Genomic DNA, 4,644 nt, shown 5'->3' with positions numbered 1-4,644 from the left:
TTTCATCTCACTGTCATCTTCACCACCACCATCATTATTGAGCAACACTGTTAACCTCCTCCTTCATCGTCGCCGGCCAAACTCCTCATTCTCCTTCTTTTTCCTTTCTTCTCCGACCCTCCATCTCCATCACCACCATCTCTGTTGAGCTCCATTCTCGATGACCACCACCATTTTTCTCCTTCTTCGCAGAAACCCAGCACCGTCAAAGCCATCGCTCTTCCTCCTTCTCTGTTAGCAAACCCAGCTTCCTATCTTTTCATTGCATGCATATATCATGTATACCCTAATCAATAATTATACTAATAAATTAGGCCCCTCTTGTATTTGACTGCAAATTGAAGCCTAATTGAAGATCTAAAGCTTTGTTATTACTACTATGGCTTTGTATTTGATGATTTGAAGAATTAAGAAAGTTGCAAGGCTTGAAGATGTTGTAAGTCCTATTATTATTATTATTATCATCTATACTAGTATTAGAAAATTTGAATATGCAAGAATCTTGCTGTGAAGAAGCAGCAGCTTGATATGATGATGGCAGAGATGAATACCAATTACTATTTGATGCTTTCTCGACCAAAAAGTTTGAATCTTGATCATTGGGGTTGAAGCTAATTTGGGATTTTTCACAAATTGTAAAGTCAGAATAGTAGTTGTAAGAAGAAGGATCATAGAACCAAGGGGTGTTACTGTTATTATGATTATGATTATGATGAGAAAAAATCATGATGATTGTTGTTTGGAAAATTGGGCTGTTGAAGATAGTAGTTTATAGTGGCTTTGCTTACTTGAAGCTGCAACCTTTTTTTCTTTATCCTCTTTTCTTTGAGAGCATTTTGGTGCCCACCAAGTACTTGTAAATTTGCAAATTCCTTCAAACAGTATTGGCACTCAAGCTTCTTCTCATTATTATTAGTGGTTATGGTTCTTTGATCTTGTGCTGTGATTTTTTCCCTAAGCTGGGTTTGCTAACAGAGAAGGAGGAAGAGTGATGGTTTTAACGGTGCTGGTTTCCACGAAAAAGAAGAAAAATGGTGGTGGTCATTGAGAATGGGGCTCAACGGAGATGGTGGTGATGGAGATGGAGAGTCGGAAAAGAAAAGAGAAAAAAAGAGAATGAGGGGTTTGGCCAGCGACAATAAAAGAGGAGGTTGACGGTGGTTGCTCAATAATGATAATGGTGGTGGAGTTGACAGTGAGGATGAAAAGAGAGAAAGAAAGAGAGACAGAATTGTGATGATGATAGGTATAAAGGAGGGTTATATTTGAAAAAAAATATTAATTATAAAAAAATTAGTAATTAGGATAAAATTGATGCAAATCGAAAACTTGATGAACAAAATTGAAACAAATCAAAACTTAGAGATATTTTTAAAACTTTTAACAAATTTCAGAGACAAAAAATATACTTCACTCTATATAAAATTTATAAAATTATATTTTTACATATGTGATCAACCCAAGTTAAACTAATTTTTTTAAATTTATTTAAAATAAAGTTAAATCTTTAAAATAAATAAAATAAAATGTTAAAATTAAATCCAAATTTAATTAAATTCAACCCAATCCAACCCAACTCATATACACGCTAGCCTAGCACGTGTTATGTGTATGTGAAAACTCACCTTTTTAGTTTTAAAGCAGGAAACTTCCGGTTCCCCGCATTCGTTATCTTATTAATTTCCCGTACCAAGTCAGACTCACAAGACCCTTTTTTGAGTTTTGAAGCACAAGTTTGGTACCTGCTAAATTTAAGTGCATTAAAAGTTAGTACCTGCTAAATTTCACGTAAAAGTGTAGCCTTATTTACTATTTATTTAATATTAAATAAAATAAAAAATAAAAAATTTGATAATGTTTTACTAATACTTTTTAGAATAAATATCTAAATTAATTTTTAAAAATTTTAAAAATAGATATTTTAATAAAAAAAATTAATATACTAAAATATCTTCAAAATTTTACTCTAGATAAATTAGTCTTCAATCTATTTTTCGGCAGAATAATTATCTAAATCAGTCTCCAAAAATTTTAAAAACAGACATTTTAGTCTCTCAAAAAAATTAAGGTAAGATCAATTCTCAATATTTTATTGTCAGACATAATAATCTTCTATCTATTTTTTGACATAACTCACTTTAAGAGAATGCAAATTTGACACACTTTTTTTTTTTGTTAACATAATTTTTACACACATTATAAATCAAAGAAAAATAATATATATATATATATATGTCACATGAATGTATATGTTAAGTTAGTTTAATTATAAAGAAAAAATTCAGTTAGCCTTTTGAATTAATTGATAATTTAGTGATCAAATTAAGATTCAAGTAAAATAAAGGGCAAAAAACCATATTAAGCCAAAGCAAGAATCTTGTAACCAAAATGCGCCAAATCCAATTTCGTTTCAGCAATGAGCCAAAGTGTATTTTAATATAATTCGAACCAAGCTGGTTCGAATTGCACTCCTTCATAATTCGAACCAAGATGGTTCGATTTAGTGTTGTACGTATTTGAATAATTCGAACCACTAAGGTTCGAACTCCTCCCATACATAATTCGAACCACTATGGTTCGAACTTCTCTCATACATAATTCGAACCAGGTTGGTTCGAATTATGCTTTGAATTCGATTCCATGTAATTCGAACCAGGCCGGTTCGAATTACTCCTAGTGCACTCCTTCATAATTCGAACCAGGCTGGTTCGAATTAGGTGTGATTTGACTATATAAGGAGTTCGAATCACCCTCATTCGAACCATTATCCCTCCCCCCTACCCCACAAAATCTCAGAGAAAACGACCCAGATTCTCTCCGAGGAAGACCTGAACGGACTACTCTGCTGATGGGGGACGATCCGGCACAGTTATATCGGTTGGACGGAGTCGCTCATATAGCCGGGGTCATCAACGACGAGGTTAGTGGTTTTGTATCTTGGTTAGACGGTACTTTATGTTAGTGGTTTATGTAGGTGGTTTGGGTGAGGGGATTATGTAGGTGGTTTATGATAGTGGTTTAAGCTAGCGGTATAAGTTAGTGGTTTATGTTAGTGGTTTAGGGTGGTGGTTTAGGGTAGTGGTTTTTGTTAGTGGTTTAAGTCAGTGGTTTTTGGTAGTGGTTTATGTTGGTGGTTTATGTTAGCGGTTTTTGTTAGCGGTTTTTGCAAGCGGTTTTTATATGTGGTTTAGGGTAGTTGTTTAATGCTAGGTGGTTTAAGTAAGCCGGTTTATTGAATTTGTTTCTTGTTAATGGCTCTCGTTAATTGTGGTATATGCTAGCGGTTTAGTTGTGTGGTTTAGGGTTTGTTTTCCAGTTAGTTATCTTTCATGTAATGTTATGCTGTTTAATTTAGCGAAATGGTTAATGTAAACCGGTTTATGGAAACCGTTTTATGTAAACCCGTTTATGTAAACCGGTTTACTGTAAACCGGTTTATGTGAACCGGTTTACTGTAAAACCTGTGTAGTTATATATCTCAGTATGCGGTTCTTTTCATGCGCAGCCCGAGCGATGCATTAGGAGCATGAGGCGGCAGCAGGGCATGCGTCTTGATGACAGATACGTTCCATACTTGCAGATGGCAGGGCTATACCATCTTGCAAGGCTGAACGACCGGTGGTTCCGGCTAGACGAGGCGCTCGTCAGTGCATTCGTGGAGAGATGGCGTCCCGAGACGCACACATTTCATATGCCGTTCGGAGAGTGCACGATCACACTCCAGGACGTGGCATACCAGCTGGGTTTGCCAGTCGATGGCCGTTACGTGAGCGGGTGCCTGTCAGAGTTCCATATATACATCGATGGCGGCCGTCCACCCTGGGTCTGGTTCCAGGAGTTGCTAGGAGTTATACCTCCTCCCAGTCAGGTTCAGAAGTACGCAGTGAACTGCAGCTGGTTTCAGGAGACCTTTGGTGAGTGCCCTGAGGATGCAGGTGATGACACTGTTCGCCGATATGTCCGTGCGTACATCATGATGTTGCTGGGCACGCAGCTGTTTGCGGACAAGTCTGGCAACCGGATTCACATTAGATGGCTTCCATATGTAGCGAGGCTGGAGGAGCTGGGTACGTACAGCTGGGGTTCGGCAGCACTGGCCTGGTTGTACCGGTGCATGTGCAGGGTGGCAAACAGACATGTTGTGAAGTTAGCGGGCCCGCTCCAGCTACTGCAGTCTTGGATCTTTTGGCGGTTTCCTCAGTTTAGGCCTACAGGATATGAGGCGTTCAGCTGGCCGTTGGCGTCGAAGTACTATACTGGGCCTATTCTTTTTCAATATGACTTACAGAATTGCGTGTATGTTAATACTCTATTGCATAATGTAAACACATATATTAGTATATGTAACTCATGTGTATGGTGCAGATGGGCAGGTTACAATCCTTCCGGTAGCGAGAAGGGTCCGAGAGTGCGGGCGTGGAGGCTTAGGATAGACCGGTTACAGTCCAGGGAGGTTAGTATGCTAATTAATAACTGATGCTCTTTTAGTTAAATATCTTACACTTGGGTCGTACAGTTGCCTTGATAAGGGTGGGTTTGTTCTGCAGTTTATATGGATGCCGTACAGTAGCCCCGACGTACTTTAGGTGTTGCACCCGGAGGTTTTGGAGCCTCGGCACATGGCGGTGTGGCGCTCTGTGACCG

The 4,644-nt window shown here is 38.4% G+C and overlaps 1 pseudogene; it reads right to left on the bottom strand.

The window, feature by feature from the left end:
- Positions 1 to 310: 310 nt before the first annotated feature.
- LOC140179428 (uncharacterized) lies at positions 311 to 4,138 on the bottom strand (annotated as a pseudogene).
- Positions 4,139 to 4,644: the final 506 nt, after the last annotated feature.

This window comes from Arachis hypogaea, chromosome 15 (genome assembly GCF_003086295.3).
Source record: "Arachis hypogaea cultivar Tifrunner chromosome 15, arahy.Tifrunner.gnm2.J5K5, whole genome shotgun sequence".
In the NCBI taxonomy this organism is placed as follows: Eukaryota; Viridiplantae; Streptophyta; class Magnoliopsida; order Fabales; family Fabaceae; genus Arachis; species Arachis hypogaea.
The sequence above is the reverse complement of the archived record's forward strand: the minus strand, read 5'-3'. Positions and strand labels throughout refer to the sequence as shown.